General features: G+C 37.8%; 1 long non-coding RNA gene across 1 annotated transcript; it reads left to right on the plus strand.

Annotated features, from left to right (window-relative positions):
- Positions 1-1,400: 1,400 nt before the first annotated feature.
- Positions 1,401-13,841, plus strand: LOC122179695. The gene is made up of 3 exons (XR_006178795.1): positions 1,401-1,442; positions 2,466-2,580; positions 13,824-13,841. It is a non-coding gene; the product is annotated as an uncharacterized LOC122179695 (long non-coding RNA).
- Positions 13,842-21,380: the final 7,539 nt, after the last annotated feature.

Raw genomic sequence — 21,380 nt, forward strand, 5'->3', positions numbered from 1 at the left:
AGCTACAACTAAAAATCCAAGCCCAGCGGGTAGCTATTCCACAGCCTATTAGAACTTGCTATAATTTTTCTTCTAGATATTCAAGACTTTGTTTTGGAATTCTCTGTGGACTTCATTAGACTTAATTGTCCCCTTCTTTCACTTATCATTGTGGTTGGTAGAAGTTCAACTCCTTTTTAACATGAAAGAGGCTTAGCTATATACTTAATACCCAATTTTAAAATAAAAAAATAAGAATGCAGTCCAAAACTTGTCTAAGGAAGGACTATGAACAAGTATACTACTTTCTATGTCATCTGTCAGTGTAAATCTCTTGCTCCCCATCTGTGCTGTCTGAAGGCTATATCAGTCAAATTGTAATGCCTTTGGACAGTAGACATCCCTCTAAAGATGGTGTTTCAAGAAATATTACGTATTAAAAGGTTAAAAAATAAGAAAACAGTAGCAGTGGAGAGAGAAAAAAGTTCTCCCGTCAGGCCAATTGATTCTAAAAGCAGGGTCACTGAATGTAGCATTATTTCTCCTGGTCATGTTTCTTTCCTACCAGAGCTCCAAAGTAAGCTAACTGTGTAAGCAGGATTGAAATACACAACCCCCTTGTGACTGGAAGCAGTAAAGCATTCTCCACTTGCGGTTTTCTTCAAATGAGCCTGCATGGAATATGTGTTTGAAAACAGTGAAACTCTTTATTAATCAAGTACTTCACTTGCCATGCCAGCATAAAGTTTCATTTATGTCAGAACTCCCTTAAAAATGGTTTGGAGTAGTGTCTTGTACACAGAGCTTCAACAGAAGAAATATTTTTGGAATTGTAAATACAATAATCGAGGCAAATATTTGCCCAGTTTGAGAAGCTGCTGTAAGATCTTCAATCATAGGTTACAGTTCTGACATTTTATTTTGGTTTCCTACTGTATGGAAATGGGCAGACTGTACAGCTCTGCATCCAAAATGCAGCATCAGACAAGCCATCCTAATGACTAGAGGATTACCATATCTTGTGCTCAGAAGAAATATATCACAACAAGGAAACCAAAATCTAGATATCCCAATAAGGAGAAGCTGCAAAAAGGAAACCAAGAGTTTCATGTCAGTTCATTGTTAACTCGAGGCTTGTTGTCCCGTGTACAGAATCTCTTTGAAAATTTAGTTAACTATATAGCTAAAAGAGCTTTAAAGAGATGCATGTTTTTTCATGAATGTGACTCCTAGCGTTTTGTATGGGAACTGCTGAATCAGGGCCTGAAACTCTGATTGATCACCTGGGGCGAGCACTGAGTCAGCCACGGGAGCACAGCTGAAGGCAATTCACCTGTGCTGCCGGAAGTGGTGGAGCCTGGCTGCACCTCTCCTAGACCCATTTAAGAGCTGACTACCAGTAGGGAAGGATCTGTTCTGGAGATCCACTCCACTGTAGTTTCCTACGTGAGCCCAGGATGCGGGTAAGTATCCCTGTCTTTTCTGCTTTGGTGTAGTAACTATGTAGCTAAACTCTCTACTATATTATAATACCTGTATATTCATTGATTGTATACACCTTTAAGCTGGTCATCTCCACTCAGAACACTCCACTTCCCAGAACAAAGGCTTATGTAACTTATATGTATATAAGGGCTTCTTATTTTTTTTTTATTTAATGAAGCTGTAAGAAGCGCATCTATAGGAAAAGCTAGAGGGAGCATAAGGAAGGTACTGTATCCTTCCAGCACAGATACACAGAGCATACAGAACCTTCAGAACATTTCTTCTTCTAGCTGGAAGCAGCCTTAATGGCCTCGTACTTCTGGCTGAACTCTGGGAATAGAAATGTTATCAGCCCTGCTAATAACCATATCCTGCTGAGTCCTGCAGCATCACGTTCCTGTTCAGCAACAATAAGGGACCATGCAGTTCCCCAGCTCTGGAAACCCAGGGGACTAAGCAGTAACTGGGGCAGTCACAATCAGGCTGCTCTTTCTCCTAAGACAAAGGACACCAGCAGTAGGTCATCTATGCGTGAGTTAAGCCACGTTGCTTTGGATACTGAAGGGCTGGTGCAAAAATTACAGGCACTGAGCAGCTGTGGGGAACTCAGCTCCATGGAGATGGAAAGGGTACAAAATCCTGCTCTGTCCTCCACACACGATTTCACACTGTTCTTGGCACATCCTCTGTGAATATCCCATAGAAGCACCATGGCTTATGCCTCCTATAAAATGCTGCTCAGCTGGCATGAGAACAGCAAACTGTAGCCCCGTATTACATATATTTACTTGCACAAGCAGTTTTCATTTTTCAGTGGCTTAAAAAAGAGCTGCCAATGCTTATTCATTCACTAGAAAAGACTTGCTGATCCTTTGACAGGTACGGCAGAAGTTATTTTTCATCATGGCATGAATAGTTTGTTTTGTTTTGCAAAAAAAAAAAAAAAAAAAGCACTTCACACCAAAGCACAGCCAGGAATTATCATTCTTTTGCTTATACAGGTGCGCCTTCTGAATTGGTCACACAGCCCCAGCCAGGCTCTTAATGGAATGATGACACTAACGTTGCAACAATAGAAAGGCCTCCAGGGATGCTGGCTGTAGAGCAGAGGTGCAGGTAAGAATGTGTTTCTTAAGAGTTCTACAGCTCCAAGCATTCTGTGAAGCTGACACCGCTTCCTACTACACAAATAAACATGGGTACAGTAAGGTGTATCTGATAGTGGGATTTAAAACCTCAGCGTTTTGTGTGGGGAAGAGCTCACAAGAAGTCACTTTTCAATGCAGGCTCAAGATGCAGGTCTTCAGCTTGTGTCCTCTATCACTGATTTATTTTTTATTTTTTTATTTTTTAAATGTGTCCATCTATATACCTATTGATTTATTGAGGAAGGGATCTGGACTCCACGTACAAACTGTGTATGTGCATGTGTGTTTCAGCAAGGTCTTGTGAAAGATGGAGTCATGGCAAACTGTTTATTGCAATGTGTGAATGAAAGAGCTGGAGTGCAAATGTCTCTGTCAGTGGCAGGAATGATGAAGCCTGATTTCCTGCAGGTTTAATGCTCCAGGCTGAGACCCTGTGCAGACTTGCTGCTGCCTAGCAAATGCTGAGGATAACACTGTGTTGTGCAAGTAGGATCAGTAAAGTCTCTCTTCTGCTCAAAAGCCTAGTTTAGTAAAACTACCAGGAACTGGCAAGTTCGGAGAAGGGAACCATCCTCTAAATTTGTATGGTTAGAGTGTTTAGTACTGCTAGGAAGAGCCAAGTGGCAGCAATATCACGTGCCTGACTTGTTTAGTGAAATAAATCTGCTTTAACATCACAGATAAATGAAAGTAATAATCAAGGTAAAAGTCCCTGCGAGAGCAACTGAAACATCACAGTTCACTGCTGATCTAAATGTCTGGGGCTCATTTCTTGAGAGCTCTTTCTGCTTATGTTCCTGTAGAGCTGGGGGCTCTGACTGGCGCTCAAGCTGATTGTTGTGCTGAAATCCCTCTGTAATGAATTATTATTCATGTCTTCATTACACTCAGCAGCCTGATTAGCAAGGTACCTTTAATTCAGGGTAACCGTGTAGCCCATTGACTTGCTCAGAACCACAGACATGCTCGAATTGCAGACTTGTTTAAAGCAGCTTGCAGACATGCAACCTGAAATAGAAAGTATGTACTAAAAGTACATGGGTCATGTCCATGCACAGGAAAGCTTGGAGCTAGTTCAGACTCTCCAGTGAAAATAAGGCTTCTAGAATGAATCCTTATTCTAGCATCTAATATCTTTGCAGAACACCCTATACGTTTGAATGCATGGAAAACCATTTATCTATCACATATTTGAGATGTAGATTGGTGACAAACAGGTTGAAGTTGCCCTTTACTGATATGAATCAGTTCATGTACTGCTTATTTTACACAACCTTGCTGTCTGAGGGACTTTTTGTCTAGTTTAGTGACTAGAGATTTCTAGTTTTAAAGTACTCTAGGACATCCCATCTGAAACATGGATTTCATTTGCAGCTTCTACATTGCATTTCTATCAACAAATGAGGCTAGAGCACATTTAATTCATATCAAATAACAATTTGATTTTCTGTGCTTTTAATTCCACTTCCAGCAACCTTTTCAGCAGTTAATTCCATCAGCTGTGACACTGTCTCATGTCATTCAGCTATCTTCCTGCAAAAGGGAGGTAGCAAGAGGTAAATCAGTGTCTTTGTTTCATGCTAGGAAACTCTGTGGGTAAGAAATACTTGCTCAATATGTATTTGTCTAGTTACTGCGTTTTGCTCTATTTTCTTCATCCTTAAAGTCACCTCCCTGATAATTCTATGATTCTCTGATGATTTTATTGGTGTTGGACAAATGCCATTCTAGTGGTGTACTGAAAGCATGATTGGAGAGGAAGTTGCTCACAATAGTTTGTGGAAGAATGATTTGAAAGATTAGAGAAAAAAAAAAAAAAGAGACAACTTATCATCACTTCAGTATATCATAGAAGTGCTGCCTTGAGGTGATTGTCAGATGTCTGCAACTAAGAGATTCATGATCCTAAAATGTAATGATCTGAAACATGCAGCAGATATTACTGCTAACAGGGTATGGATGCTTTCAAGGGATAGCACCAGTGTAATGGCATCATCTTGTTGAAGCCCAGAGGTTGTAAGCAATATGACTTTTCTGCATCATCTTGAGCTTGGTTCAGTTTAAAAGCATCAAGTATGATTTTTCTCATGTGACTTCTATCTTGAGGACCCATACAAGATATCCAACATGTTGTGGAAACCCTTGTCTTCTCTATGAGTTCCACACATTAATATTTTAAATTCAATTACATAGGTCATTGGATTTCTTGTTTTAATTGGTACAAGAATGTTGACAATGTTTGTGTTCTTTATAATCATTCAGAATTATGAAGACAAAATCACCAAGGCAAATTCTGTATTGTCACCATTTATTCCCAAATTAGTCCTCAGTAGGGCATGAGGGGTTTGAAGTGTGTCAGCAGTTGTGTCACTCTGTGGAGCTCTGAGGGAATTCATTGCTTTTGGGGTTCATTGTTACAATCGATATCCAGAAACATTCTGAGAAAAATTGCTCAAAAAGCAGTCTTTGGCATTTTGCCTGTGTTGTTTTTTTACAGAGACAGATGTGCAATGTTAGAGCTATGCTTATATTCCCAATGGTAATAAATCCCAAGAATATGTTGATACGATGGAAGCAATGCAGATTTCATGAAATATGAATATGAAATATATTCATGCAAGGAGAGAAATTAGTATAACGTTCATTAATAGTTAATGTGTAACTACTGAAACACATTAATAGCTGTTCTCTTGATTCTCTATTGTGAATATATGCTAAGTTTAAGTGTGTTTTAGAGGGGTCTATAGTAGCAAAACTCCTTCAGCACAAATTCAAAGCTATTTTTAGTAGAGCAGTTGAAGAATTTCCTGTGGCTGAAAGGGACCTGAAGTTTTTACAATACAAAGTTTGAGGGCCTACGTGTGAGTTATTCAAAAGTGTCTGAGTGATTTTGGATTACAGACTCATTGAAAGTCACTGGAAATTTTGTTCCTAAAATGCTTTGGCAATTTTCAAAATCCTGCCATAAATCTCTAGGTTTAAAATTAAGCTGTAACGTGTACTTTGCACGAATGAGATTATGGTGCCCACAGTTGTATTCTCTTAAGTCTACCCAGTGAATGTGTTTAAAGATGCTTTTCTAAATTACTGGTCTTGCTCTGTTTCTACACTGCTCGTGTAGAAACCTGAAAACCAGCAAGAGTTTGTTTTGGCTCAGTCACCATTTAAAAAAAAAAAAAAAGTACTTATATAAGAACATAATGCTTTTCTCTTGGTACACACAGCAATTATGGTGGACTCAACATAGCACCTTTGTGTCTCCCTTAGTGTAACAGAATGAGCAGAAGGAAAAATCTTTGAAAATAGATATATCTACATGAAAGAACAGATACAGTTATCTGAAGTATCATTTTTAGGAATGATCTTTCAGATAAGACTTTTTTTTATGCAGTCTCTAAAATACTTGGGAATTCAGAATTTCTTGCTCACTTAGAATTTAAACTTTCATGAATTATGTGGATTCTTTGCTTTTCATTTGCTGTGTTCAGATATATCAATTAAAATCCTTAAAAATCCATTATGCATGTAAGAAGTTCATCTGCAAGTTTTCCTTTGAAAGAATCTCAATCATGGAAGTTTCTTACTTTTGAACTTCCTGAACAGTCAGATACATCACTTCATTCCACTGTGATGCATAGAAAATGTGACTTGTTTAAAACCTCCTTGAATGGGCAATTACTTTTCTGCATTACATGTACAATTACATATTGTGCATGTAAGCTATGTTTTTAGTAAATTCAATACAACCCATGAGTGCACTTTAAGACCTTTGATTGTAGAAAGTGACAAAAAAAGGTATCCCTTTCTATTTAAGTGCAACTTTGAATAGAAAAAGGAAAGAAAAAGACAACAGACATGAAATGGCTACCATTGAAATTAACTGAGTAGGGGGCTTTTCTGTTTAGGGAAGATGCAGCAATGCAGAGGTGCTAGAGGTCAGAATTATAAATGGGTTGAAAAATTTAAGAGAATAATCATTTGTGAAGCTGAAAAAGTATAACAAGCAAGATGTGCATTTCATATAGGATATAATTAATTTTCAGACTCAATGCTGCATGACATTACAGTGGTCAAAAGTGTAAGACAGCTCATAATGTGATTACAGCTGCTCACTCATGGCCATGCTCTGGAGGAACCATCTTTCGTTACATTAATCCTCTTCAATATCTTTATTGATGACCTGGATGAGGGCATCGAGTGCACCCTCAGTAAATTCGCAGATGACACCAAATTGGCTGGAAGTGTGGATCTGCCTGGGGGTAGTGAGGCCCTACAGAGGGATCTGGAGAGCTGGGCTGGAGCCAATGGGATGAGTTTCAACAAGGCCAAATGCCGGGTCCTGCACTTCGGCCACAACAACCCCAGGCGACGCTACAGGCTTGGGGCGGTGTGGCTGGAGGACTGCGTAGAGGAAATGGACCTGGGGGTATTGATTGATGCTCGGCTGAACATGAGCCGACAGTGTGCCCAGGTGGCCAAGAAGGCCAATGGCATCCTGGCTTGCATCAGAAACAGTGTTGCAAGCAGGAGCAGAGAGGTGATTGTTCCCCTATATTCAGCACTGGTGAGGCCGCACCTGGAGTACTGTGTCCAGTTTTGGGCCCCTCACTGCAAGAAAGATATTGAGGCCCTGGAACGTGTTCAAAGAAGGGCAACAAAGCTGGTGAGGGGTCTGGAACACAGGCCATATGAGGAGAGGCTGAAGGAGCTGGGAATGTTCAGCCTGGAGAAGAGGAGGCTCAGGGGAGACCTTATTGCTCTCTATAACTTCCTGAAGGGAGGTTGTAGTGAGCTGGGGGTTGGCCTCTTCTCTCGTGTCATTAGTGATAGGACCAGGGGGAATGGTTTCAAGCTACGGCAGGGGAGATTCAGGCTGGACGTGAGGAAGTATTACTTTTCAGAAAGGGTGGTCAGGCACTGGAATGGACTGCCCAGGGAGGTGGTGGAATCACCGAGCCTGGGGGTGTTCAGGGAAAGACTGGATGTTGTGTTGAGGGACATGGTTTAGTAGGAGCTATTGGGAATAGGTGAACGGTTGGACTGGGTGATCTTTTAGGTCTTTTCCAACCTTAGTGATTCTATGATTCTATGATTCTAATGGTGTTTTAGTAAATGTTAATTATGCAAATCTTTTCTTTCCAAGAAAAAGAAAGATTAGACTTCCAAGACGGTGCGTAAGATAAGGCCTGATTTATATCAGATGAAGTAAGGTCCTTAGGAGTTCTTGCTCAATTTAGGTTCTCAGATATTAGTCTGGATGAGTGCATGTATACACTCACAGTGAATGTATAGTTAATAGAAAGCCTGGATGCATTGGATTTACTGAATGTACTGAACAGCCCATATTAGATATATCATATATTTTCCTGATGTTTCACAGTGCAGGATGATTTTGCTATACAGAGTTGGCAGACCTCAGTATCTGTAGCTACCATTTGCCAGGGATTTTGAATTTTCACATAGATATTGGGCTGACCCAGTCATTTGAAACCAGGACAAGTGCATGAATTTCTCTTTCACCTTAAACAGAATGGCTGAAAAACAGGGATCATATTGGCTGTATGTCCTGACATTTCTGAGGCAGTCAAGGCAGACCTAACAATCTTCATTGAAATAGCATTTTAAATTAACGCATGGCTTGTTAGGCATGGTGCTTAGATGGAAAAATTGGTACTACAGGCTCCTCAATTTTGATTTCTGATTAGGGAAACTACCAGTGTCTTCTTGTTCACCTCTCAGGCTTCTGGTGAAACTTATTTGATACTTATAAAACGCTGGGCATTTAACTGATAAAACAAAGTTCATTGTAGTTTATTAACACTGATCAAAAAGTAGCTTTGAGAGGCACCTTTTGAACATCTGTAAGTTTCTGTTGCGACCTTGAGGGACACTGAGAGGATCCAAACTCCTGTACATCCTTAGTAGTTAGGGCACAGTAGTCATCTCTGTGATCTTAACTTGAACTTTTTTTTTTTGCTACTGTTTAGGGATTGAAATTAGATGGGAATTCATCCTTTTTTTTATCGGTGAAATGAAGAAAGTTGAAAGTTTTCAAGTGAACAAAGCTGGCATCGCTTTCAGCATTACCTAGATGAGTTTGTAACTGTTCAATCCAAGGATCAGGAAGTCTATTGATCACAATTCCTTTTTTTTTTTTTTCCTTTTTTCTTTTTTTTTTCCTCCAGAGATTATAGGTGAACTTCTTTATTCCAGTAGTTTTTACAGGCTACGGAAGCATCATGACTCTTTCCTTGAAGCACTAGGATCATATTATGCCTCATCTTCCTTAATGGATGTATATTTTAACTCATTAGAGTAAGCAGTTCAGTACATCTAAGACAAGTCTTCCTGAGACTACTCCACTTTCCACTTGTGTGGGAAACGTCTTAAAAATGTGCTTGACAAATGCCTATTTTGAATGAAGTCTAGCCATCATAGATCATTGTAATTCATTTTGGATCAAGCGTGACTTTCCCACGTGGAAAATCATGACTACAATATGGCTGGATTCATCTGCCATGCAGACAGGTTTAACTTGAATGTGAGCTCTCTTACTTGAAGTGAATTAATACTATTGTGTGGCTATGAAAGGAAGGTCATTTTGTTAGTTACTTGTGCAATTGCTAAGTTGTGAGCTACTACTCCTACATGAGCTATGCTTTAGTACATATGTAATTTACACTGCAGTGGTTTTCATTGAGAAGATGGAAATAACATGAGATGTTAGCTTTTCTCCTTGGTTTGTGAACTTCGGCAGTGCTTTTTTTTTTTTTTTTTCTTCCACTAGACTCTATAATTGATTTATATATTCCTATTTCTTCATATCCAGACACAGAGCTTATGAATGGATATACAGAAGGTAGGTGCACTCTGCATGTTTCTCCTTCCAGGCAAAAGATTTCCTTATGACCTCTCAGTCATACCCAAACAGAGTTTAAATTTTGCCTGTGGAGTACATCTGCAAGGAACTTAAGGTGTGTAATCTGCCTGGCATTAGGTCATCTTATGTTTTAAAGCACTTGGATTTTAATGTTTTGGCTCAGAAGAACGATTTTGATCCCTACACATTTTATAACAAACTTCAAATATGGTTTAGGGAAAATTAAAATGTTACCTATATATGGAAGAAACTCGTCAGTCTAAGAGCACTTTCTAGATGGCTGCTTTGCAGTATCATGGGAAAAGAGCTGGGAGTAGCTCACTTTGTAGCTGAAGTGAAAAATGTGTTTTTTGGGTAATGTGACTAGCCCACTGAAAATGTGATCAAATATTTCCTCCTACAATATTAATTTTAGTTTATTTCCCAATTCCTTACAGATATTTAGATTGTAATGGTTGTTTTACAGGAAACTAGGTGGGTGGATCAAAATTAAATTTTTTTTTTTTTTTTTTTTTTTCAGATAGGAAATCGGGTAACATAGTTTAATACCATTTATGGTGCATTTTTGTTTTATAGAATATAATTTTAAGAAAAGATAACATTTTAAAAATCTCTTCTTGTAAACTCAATATCTCCCTCATGCTTTGTTAAATTAGTATCTTCTCACTTTCATTTTTGGTTTGTATATTCTTATTTAAACAAAATTTTATTTTACAAATAATTCTTTTTTTTTTTAACTTATATTGTGACAATAATTACAAAACAGCCCCTTCTGCTTATGCATATATGACTGTAATGGTGATGAACCCATAAGCGTTTTGATTGACTGCCTGGGTCAGCCTACCATAGAAAGGTCTTTTTGAATTGGAGGTTAACACAAATATTTTGAAGCGACGATCTGAATTATATGTAGGAAGGAACAATCTGGCTGAATGTTTGAACCCTTTTGAAGATGTTGGCTTCTGACAGTGCTTGTTGTGTCATGGTAGCTATGTGAATTTACTTTTTTTTTTTAACAATACTACTGTTGTATGTGTTGTCATCTATTAAGTTATACTTATCCACTGCATTTACTTTGGATTCTTTCTCTCTCCAAAATAAATAAATCATGCAGTCCAGAGTTCCGAGCTCTGCAAAGATGATTTTAATCATGTGAAGTAATAATCGTGATTAGATGTCTTTCTTCAAAGATTACACTCTTTATAGCTAAGCTTTAGATCAGAAGCAGTCTTCACTGAAAATTGAATTTAAAATGGTACCTTTTTCTTAACAGATGTTAACACATCAGATCCATACAAATACTAATGGCACCGATAAGAAAAAATCGGGAACAATACAGTTTCATTGTGGGACAAATTGAAGTCGTTATCGGTAGAGCTGTTTAAATAACACACATTGGGAGTGCTGCTTTTTAATCTGTTTGTAGACTTTAGTGTTTGTACTGTGCCCATCAGAACAGTGTAAAAAGCGTCTCCAGGGTATGTAAGTGCCTAAAAGCATTTAAGATCCAAACTCAGGAAATGAAAGACCAACCCCCCCTACTGTGACGGAGCCACTTATTTCAGTATGATTTTCTCCAGAAACTACCTGCAACGTGAATAATAAGCCTATGGAAATCAAGGTATTGACACTTCTCAAATATGCTGCAGAAGAGATTTATTTTGCCTCTTTACCAGGGCTGGTAAAGAGTGGTCTGAGTGTCCCCTGGCCCCGGCAGTCTGATGCAGAGGGCTTGCACAGGGTGAAAGGCACCATCCTGAAGGCAGTGTTGATCGATGGGGTGAATTCCAGGCCTAACATTTACACTTTTCACTCCATCTCACCCAGAAGATTGGCTAATCCTGTATATTCTTAAACCTGAAGTTTTTCTCATAGGGAACAGAAGTAATATTTTTGAGCTAAGAAGCCATGGAAACTTTGTCTTATTTTATGCACATATTCAACTAATAGTAAATAAGAGCTATTTACAATGTAAAACAAATTTAAGAAAGCTCCTCCACCTTCTTTCAGTACTCCCAGTGATTAACTTCCATCATCTAACATTAGTTGCTACCGAGTGATCAACGCTCACTGTCTGTTATGATGATATTTACTCAGTGTTGGTAAACATTACATTTTATAAATTTTATTCAGTTTCGTCTTGGAGGAATCTGGCACAAAATACTGCTACAAACAAAAACTGGGCTTTCATAAGCTATGGCTGTTGCATCCAAACTTCTCATTATACCTGGCAGAAACTTGGCATAACATAATGTAGGAAGGCTTTATTGTAGCATTAGGCAAGCTCTGAAATAGTTTGTGGCAGGATGGCTTGGGCCCCGTTGTCTGGGTGCAATCAGAAAATGAATGGATACTTCACAGGGGTGGGCAGAGCAGAAAATAATAAGGGCACAGATCTTACTTTAAGGTAAAAATAGAAAAGCACAACATCTTTAACATATTAAAAACAACAATTTAAGCACTTGTAAGCTACCCACTTTTGGATTATTTATGTCATGACTACAGTGATTTTTTTTTTAATACTGCATATGAAAGTATTTTTTTTAATATAATTCTTAAAAACTTCTCTTCAAAACAACTTGAATAATTTTCAGGTCTTGTGGTTGGTTTTTTTGTTTGGTTTTTTTTTTTTTTTTTTATCCTAAATACTAGTACCTAGCTTTCTTTAGTCTTAGCTTTTAGTATAAAAAATATTTATACAGGCACTGCAAAACAATATCCTTATTGCATTTGCTTTATGAAAATTCTTTAGTTAATGTCTTCATCTTGTTTCTGGGATGCCTGATGTTATTGCTGTTCTCTGGACGCGTTAATGCTGACTGTACTTTTTGTTAGAGTTTAGCCAATTCATCTCTCTACTTTGGGCACTCAGGCAGGAGGTGCTTGCAGTACACAAGCAAAAGAATATAGGCATGTGTTTATTTTAAAATGTAGACACATCATATCAGGAAGTCACGCACTCCAAAGTGCTTAATGACTGTATACACAGGAACATCACGATATGATTTATTGTTGTGGTATGATTCAGTGAGTTACTTAATGACTTAGAGACAGTGGATGCAGCACTTAATCAAAAAACCTGTAATTTAATTAATGGAAGTCTTGCTCAGTGTTGAACTGTAGCATTTTTACCTGGGAACTCAAGAAAGAGAAGTATTTCACTGGTTCTAGAACTTGTAGTCAGATGAGAATGATATGTGAACCTGTATTCCTCTTGTTTATTTGGGGAAGGTTTACAAATTGGATTGCAAATGGATTTTAGTCATTATCTAGAGGAAAAAGAGACTTTCACAGGCTACAGAAAGTAAACCTAGTTCTATTCTCTATACACCTGTTTTATGAAAACAATAATTTACTTTTAATTCTGAATTTTTATCTGATACACAGCACAAACCAAGTAACTGAAGATTTTTTTTTTTTTTCCTCTTCAGTAAAATGAAAATATTGATTGAAATGCCATGGTCACGCCAGAACGACGCTGTTAGCAGAGCAATATTTCCCTCTAGTGGCCATTCGAGGGCAATAGCTAAAACGTTCCCGGTGCCTAACGGTGCCCACAAGAAGAGCTAGGGTCACACTGTTTCAGTAAGGCATGCAGTCAGCTCTTCACACAGGCATGCAGCTAGTCTTGCTCTCCTGATTTCTTGCTTTCTAACACCCACGGCGGGGAAGAGGCCTTGAGGGCCCCTCTGCAGACCTTCTGGGGAACATTGGAATGCCAGCAAGGAGCAGCTGATGCATCATGAATCCAGTTTCTAGTTTTAATTCAAGGCATTTATTTATTTATTTATAATTCTGCCCAGGCAATGGAAGATAAACTACACCATTTTGGAACATTTATAAACTGCAATATCTATCTGGTAGGAAGCATAATACCTATATGATAGCACAGATGAGACAGAGGAAGATGAAAAGCAAGACAGACATTGTGAAAGCACAGGTCAGGCAGTGAAGCCATTTAAGCCTGATGGAGCTGTGGTGGCAGTAAACTCTATTTGTGATGATGCCATGTGGAACATATTAGAAGTGTTAAGTTCCTAATTAGAGATATTCAGCCTTCAGCATGCTGTGGTGCACAGATGTACAGCTGCTTGGAAAAAAAAAAATGAAGGGAGTTAATGGAGTTAATACGGGCATAGAGAGTTGATTGAAAACATTTACAAATACCAGACAGCCAGGTCAAGGAGGGGCTGTGCTGAAGTAGGAAGGTTCCTTATGCACTTCATACTTCTCTCCAGCCCTCCATTTCATTTAAACAACTCTGATATCATAAGTCCTCTATAGTATTCAGAATGGTGAGTTTTATCCATTTTATTCATGTTTCTCTTCAGGATGTTATGAAGAGAGGTGATCATTTCTGAGACTTTTTATTCCAGAGGAGGTAAGAAATAGTTGGAGAGAGTAGAAGAATGTACCTGTTAGCAAACACACTGATAAATGTTTGTAACATGCCTATTTTGATGGGGAGGGCAAGAGCAGGGAACAGATTAAAGGAGAACAGAGGAGGAAGAGTGAGATGAAAGGAATTGGTAGATGATGATGATGAAAAAAGGAGCAAAATGTCTCAAGCTTATCAAGCTTGGACATGTTCAACTTTATGATGAATCTACAGTATTTGGACATGCACTATGACAGAATTTTAGTAAAGAGGGTGTTTTAGTATCTTCATAACTGATATGCAGGCATACCTCCAGCTAATAAAAAAAATTCAGCCGAATTGAGTGAAGGCTGAGCATGTGCAACATGATGTGATGAAAGGAGAAATATCAAATTTTATCAAGCATAGTTTGGAAAATATTTTTCAGGCTTTTGTCTCATTATGAAGTAAGAGTTAGATGAGAATTAGCAAGTTAGACTACTCCACCTCTTCATTGTGGACTCTGGCACTGGAATATGTCTGCTCAAGAGACAATATCTTATTAAATTGAATCCTCTCTGGGAAGGTATGTAAGTTGCATTGCTTTAAAAACTGAAAATTAACCATGATGAATTACTTCTTAAATATCCACAGTTCTCACTGAGACAGGTCCAAGCCTCAAAAGCCAGTTCCAGATCCTGTCGGGAGTTGGTTTAGCCAAATTTCAGAGCTAAGCCAGGTGAGGCCTCTGCAAAGTTATCCAGTGGATCCACGCTTTACTGGAGTTTCAGCGGATTTTGATCCAAAGTCTTAAGTCAGGACATAAACATAGAATATATTTGCAGTCTGTCATGTGAGAGAGCAGATGTCCATATGATTTTGTGACTTAGTGATGTGTGCTGACACTTTTATATACTTTCTCTTAGCCACTGTAATTAAAAGCTACCTTCTGTTAAATGCTGCTATACACTTGTTTTGTAGACCATTGACTGATCTCAGGCTCCAAGACTGTTATTTTTGTCTATTCCTCATACTCAAATATAAGACCCTATAAATCTGTCTTCTTTAATGTAGCTAGAACTTGTGCTTAGAGCTGTGTGCACTTTTCCATATTTCTGAACAGCACTACGATGTGGCTGGCGTTATGAGATTAACTGCTCGTCATTTTGACAAGCACTGACGCAGGCTTGGCCTGCTCCCCGTTAGCACTGGAAAATCTATATTGTTTGAGGGACTTATCATAGTATCCTGCAATCATTGAAGCAAATATTTGGCTCTTAGGCAGTGGTACTGATTCTATTTGTTGCCAGCCTATGCTGGATGTACTGGGAATCCTTTTTGTTTGTTTGCTTTTCTTATTCTTTCTCACATTTATTTATTTATTTTCCCCCCTCTCCTCTTTTTTTCCTTTCCTTTCGGGATTTGAATCTGTAACCCTGGAGTCATTAAAAGTGTTCACAATGTGTCTTCAGTTGAAACCTGCTTGGGAAAGACTGAACATACCGAAACATCTCAAGAATATAGTACCAATTTTTCAAATTGTTGGAAGTATATTCATAATTGCCCACTTCAAGATGACTATCAGGTTTGCTTATCTCAGAAATGAGAATCGTTGCTACCCCTGTAAGGGTAGTGCCTTTGAACTTATGTTTGTTCATTGTTTGCAGTGATCAAAAATCCAGATACTAATGAACCCTTCATGGATTTCTCTCCGCTTTGATAGCTGATATACTATTTTTTTTTTTTAAACATATTTTCCATGTTGATTTCTGCTACAGACTGTAAGTTCTCTTATAAGTTCTTCAAGGGCTCTGTTCCCTTTTAGATCTCCAAGACAAAAGATGATACCATGTATATCTAGTGCTGGAAAAACAAAGTGAAAGAATGTAGAAATGTGTGACCATCTGGCTGCTTGTCCACTTGAGCACAGGCTATAAGGGTCACTGAGACCCCTCGGAGTGCTATTGATACTGGACTCTGACAGGAAGCACTTTATCTGGTCCCCACAGTATAGAGACAACTGCACTCAGAGGTGCGTTACATCTTCAAATGCCGGACATGGTGACAAACCAGAGGAAACTTCTGGACGCTTTCAAATGCTCTTCTCCTGCTTACTATGCTGAATGATTCCTAGTTCTTTCTGATAATACGTGGTTTGTGGAAATAAGTACCTTTCAGAGGCTTTCTTCTTGCCTCACCAGCATCCCTGTTGGTGGAAAAGGCAAGTTAAAGTACCACATGGGGGAATAATTTATTAAAAATGTTGAAGTCATGGTAAAGCGTGTAAAATGTGAGCAGTGCGAGGACAATCTGACTGGAGGAAAGAGAGATGGAAGGGGAAGTGCAGCCATGAAGATACAAACCTCACACTTGACATGGGCCATTGGTACTTTTGCTTGCACTTAACAGAGCTGCACGAGTATTTTAAAGATCTTTACTTCCTAATAGAAAAAAAAAAATTACTTTATGATATTGCTTTTAATGGCAAGTTCTCAGAGAATTCTCAAAGAAGAAGGTATTTTAGATGTGTAATTCTTATCATTTAAAGCATGACTATTTTGGAAAACCTTTAGAGCAGGGACAAATGAAACTCAAATCCTCTCAAACATGACAGGACTTTGAACTTTTAAAAATCTCCTTAGATCTGCTACAATATGAGACCAGAGAGGAAATCCACAGTAATACTTGGTCTTCTACTGAGTCTTATGAGATGAGTTTGTCAATGAAGGTTTCATGTAGGCTCTTGAATCAACATGTATCTCAGAAGTTAAATAAAGCATCAGCGCTCTAGAGAGACGTCAAAGGCAAAGCACACCACAGATTCTACAATTTACAGATTAAGCTACTGACTTAGCATACTGGCTTTACATTTTTGTAGGCATCCAACCAACTGTCTTCATGGCTTGCACAGAACCTTAATCTGGATAGTGCAAAGCAAAGAAATGGAGTTCTGCAATGCTAACCTATACCCCAACTAGAGGTTTACTTCCAGATCATATGGGAGGGATTAGAGGAACCCAATGTCTGGAGGAGCCAGTCTCCTTCCTGTGAAGTAGTCCAGAAGCAAAGGATAGGCAATTTGCATTGTGTGAACTGAGCATATGATTATTTTAGTCTGTGATACATATGATCAGGAAGCTTCAACACCCTTGATCTAGAATATAAAGAAAAGCAAAGGAACAAAGACAACTAATTCTAAATGAATGCACTAATGCTGGTAAACTCGATATCCTTATTTTTCGTAGTGAAATAATCAACCAATAAATAAAGCAGATGAAGCAGAGAGAGTCTGGATAGATGAAAAAGACTGATAACCAAAGTATATACATTGGGAAGCAGTTTAAAGTTACTATATTGTTGTCTATTTGTTATACAAATAAAAAGGGAAAAACAATAGACTGCATAAGGGAAGAGGCATTCTTGTTTCAAGGTGTATGTAGTTGTGGAAATTGTGGAACCAAAATATGACATAAAATTGCAGTTCTACAGTTGTTTTTTAAAAAGGTACATCAACAAGGACTGAAGGTAAATTCATTTGAAGATTTTTTTTTTTCAATGTGTATTTTTTCTTAGAAATACATAGAGTTATTTCCTATTAAAATTAGTTTTAATGTGAAAGATTATGTTCACCAAATATTTTTAGATCTTTGTGCCACTCCTATTTTTAAATCATTGAACTTCCACCAATAGTGCCAAAAGAAACAAATGTTGTTCTTTTTCCTTTACTTTTTCTTCCCCTCTGACCTAAGAGTTAGGTTGAGTTGACTACAAATGTAGTCAGTTTTCAATAGTAGTATATATAAATTCATATGAGTGCTCCAAAATGTTGATTTTTCTTGTATAAGTTCATCTATTGGTTCATAGTTAAATTGTAATTCTAATAGTTGAATTGTGGGAAGAAACTTTTCACCCGTGGAAAAAACTTGTTGCAACATTTCAAGCATTAGAAATTTTATCTTGAACTGCACCTCTAAGTGCGCAATCCAATAGTTTTGCAGGCAAAATACTTAACATGCAATTTAAGGCTGCTCTTTTTAAAAAACATTATTGTCCATATTTTATTACAGTAAATAACATACGTTCAGTGTTACAGAATGGCTTGAGCTTCTCTGCCTGGTTTCTCGGCAGTAACTACCAAAGTAGATACTTGAAAGTTATCTTGCAAAAGAACTTAGAAGCAAAATTGTACAAATGTACCAGAGTTCTTGTATTTGATTGAAAAATGGATAATAGAAAGAAAAGAAGCAGTGTGTAAAAACAATGTTGCTTCCGTGGTAAGTGGTATTCTTTTATGATTTCCAGCCAGCTTAGTGATTTGTTGAGACAAACTCCTCTGACACAGGTGATCCCAGATCCCAACCATCTCTTGTTAAAAAGGCATAAAAAGAGATTAGCATACACCCAGCAGGGCTCGTACAGTGGATTCTCTTGGCTCATCTTGAAGTGCTCCAGTGAGGTCTGGCTTGTTTTGCACTGTTCAGGATCATTTCTTTTGCCACTCATGGAAGTCTCAATGATTTAAAAATAATAATAGCACAAATAGAACACATGACCTCTAACCCTTTCCTCTTTGATTAAGTCTCATTTTATAACAAAACTATGACTAATGTCTCTTCCTTTGCCTTCAATAAACTATCATATAATCTGTCTATTATTCTTAATATCCTCTTGCCCCAATAAGACATTTGTGTTTTGTTTGGATTCCCCTGAATGGGGTGAATATTATATCTATAACCTACTGGAAAGCATTTCTTCTTAGACATATTGGCAGGCCTAATTTTGTTTTTACAGGTGTTTGTACTTGGAAAGGGGTTAGCCACAGTCTTGAAGGCTCTACCGCACTGGTACATCACAGGAGCACAGTGTGCTGTGGGTCCTTGAGCTGTTAATGGGAGGCAGGGAGGGAAAGTTAAATTAATCATTTATGCTTTATTTATACTTTCTCCTACTTGTGGAACTGGACAAGCGGATGCCAGTTTTCCTCAGCTAAAGGCTGTCTGTGTGACATGATGTTTGATATCTAGCAAAGCATAATTTATGCAATTTGTATTATAAATCAAAAAGAACAGGAATCGCTGCAGTGCTTCAGTTGTCTTTGTCAGCTAGACAACCTAACTGTAACCCAAAACTTGTCTTGAGAAATTTGGATTTGAATTAAACAGAAACCCCAGCTCAAATTCTGTTGCTGCTCTTATTTTTGCTAAGATTTCTCTTTTCGTTCTGTTATGAGTAATGACTCAATTTAGTAGATTCTTTTTCGATTCAATTGAGGAACCTTCTTCTGGAGTGAATGATGCTTAACTACTTGATCCAAGCTAGCAAGCAAGAGGAGACAAATTTTTCTTGCTTATTTCTTAATTTTATTTTAGGGTTTGAAAAAATATAATTTCAAAATTTGTATTATTCTTGTTTAAAGAAATTGCCTATATTAAACAATTATTTATTATTATTATTTTTTAAAGAACCATAGTCTTTTCAAGAATATGCTGAAATTCTGTTGAAGTGAATAGGCTCATATTTTGCTGAAGTGGATATGTTTGTCTGTATTGTCATCCCAGCATGATATTACCACCTGAAAACTCCATGCTCAGGTGAGTTTAGCTTACAGATAACCTCATCATGTCCAAGGGATGCATGAAAACTAATGGGTCAGCAAAGTATCAGTCAGCTTTCCTCAGTCAAATTGTGGAAAGAACTGCCCAAGAAATGCACACATGGAACAGGAAAAAAGTATGGACAAGCTGAGGTAGCAGTGGCCTCAGCTTCAACATTATCTTCAGAAAAGAAATGTTTGCATATCTGCTTTTAAATAACTGTTTTTCTTTTTCTTTCTTTCTTTTTTTTTTTTTTTTTTTTTTTTTTTTTTTTTCTCTCCTCTCACCAGAGACTCTGAAGTAGGGGATTTATTTTGTCTTCTACTGATCACAGTGCAGTCAGCCATAGGGACAGTAGCAGACAGGATGAATCCTATGACTGAAGGTGACAATTCAAGAAGTCCATTTTCTGATCTCAGATAAGGTCAGTGCAAATAGTGACTGTTCTGCAGAGTAGCAGCACTGAGAATGTAGTGATATCAAAGTCAGCAGCACTGAGCACAGATCACAAAACAGCTGTAGAGTTAATGTGGGCCCTGTCTTTGCCTGCCAGTAACACTTTGAACAAGGTAGAAACTGCATGTATTTTTAAGTAAAATCTTTACTGTGGCAGGAGTGTAGTTCGTTATAATTACTTCATTATTTTGGAAAGTTCTGCCCTTTCTTTTGACATAGCTAGTAGCTATTTCAGATATCAACTTGGAAAAAATATTAGATTTGGATATACACTCTCTTATTCCTTGCAAAGATAGAAGTGTAGAAAATCTGTGAGTGATTGTATGCTGGAGTTCAATAGCCCAGTGTATTTGCATTCATAGTGACTATGCTTTGATCTAAAACTGAACTGTTGTATGTACTCAGAAGCTGTTAAGTGCTGAAGTAGCCATGCATGCACCAGTGTGACTTTATGTGCACGGTAAGAGGTGCTGATCCATTGCACCTAAAAGGACTTTGATAGACAAATGAGTTTGTTTCAAGGAGGGTCATGTTGAAGGCTTCTGGAGTGTAGACCTTAAAGGCCATGCATTACTAAGGAATTCTAGCAGGATAAACATGCAGGCTTTGTATTTTGGATGTATAGGGTAAACTTAATAGTTAAAAAGGCAGCTTTTCCAGGCTTCTTCACTATGTCTGTCTTATTAGACTCAGAAACTGTCAATGGCAGATACTTATGAGAGGTAAGATGGCATAAAAGTATTGTCACCTGCCTGCCTGGAGGTCAGTGGAAAATATATAAACATGGATTTGTGGTGCAAAATTATTTCTCAGTGTCATTGCTTAGTTATTGTGAGACAGTTCATGTCTAAGGAAAAGTGGGAGCTACGTATAGTTCTACATGATCTTATTATGAAAAAGAAATGAATAATGCTAACAAACTTCAGTTTGCCATTAAGAGCATTTTCTTACAGATATGATATAAACTCATGGAATAATACTTAAAAAAAGAAAACCAGGATCTACCAGAATTCCAAACTTTTGAATGAGTGTAAATAAAACCACTGGAGAAAATATTCTAGGCTGCCTTTCCACTTCGTTTTAGTCAACAATAATTTTCTTTACTTCATCTTGTTAAAGGTAGAGGTCTGGGCACAGATTAACAACCAATAAACCAAATTTTAGGGTTCACAGATGGGAAGCTACACTCTATATTTATAATCATATTTCTTATACTCTTTGTTCATTTCTCTGCTGTTGTCATGTTTAGAAATGTGTGTACTGAAATGGCTGTATTCATACTCTTAACCAAAAGCATATTTTTTTCTGAGAAACAGTTCTTAATGTTCTCTTGTAATTTCCTTTCAACACAAGGAGGTAAATGGTTTCTTAAAATGTTCAAATTTACAGCAAATACTTCTACATAACTCCCTGCTCGCAGATTTTTTTCTCCTGATATTCAGCTGCTAAGGGCTAAGGCTGCTGAGTGTTAAGGTGATACA

The sequence above is a fragment of the Lagopus leucura genome, unplaced genomic scaffold (genome assembly GCF_019238085.1).
Source record: "Lagopus leucura isolate 7727_CA_CO unplaced genomic scaffold, USGS_WTPT01 Super-Scaffold_100004, whole genome shotgun sequence".
Lineage (NCBI taxonomy): Eukaryota > Metazoa > Chordata > Aves > Galliformes > Phasianidae > Lagopus > Lagopus leucura.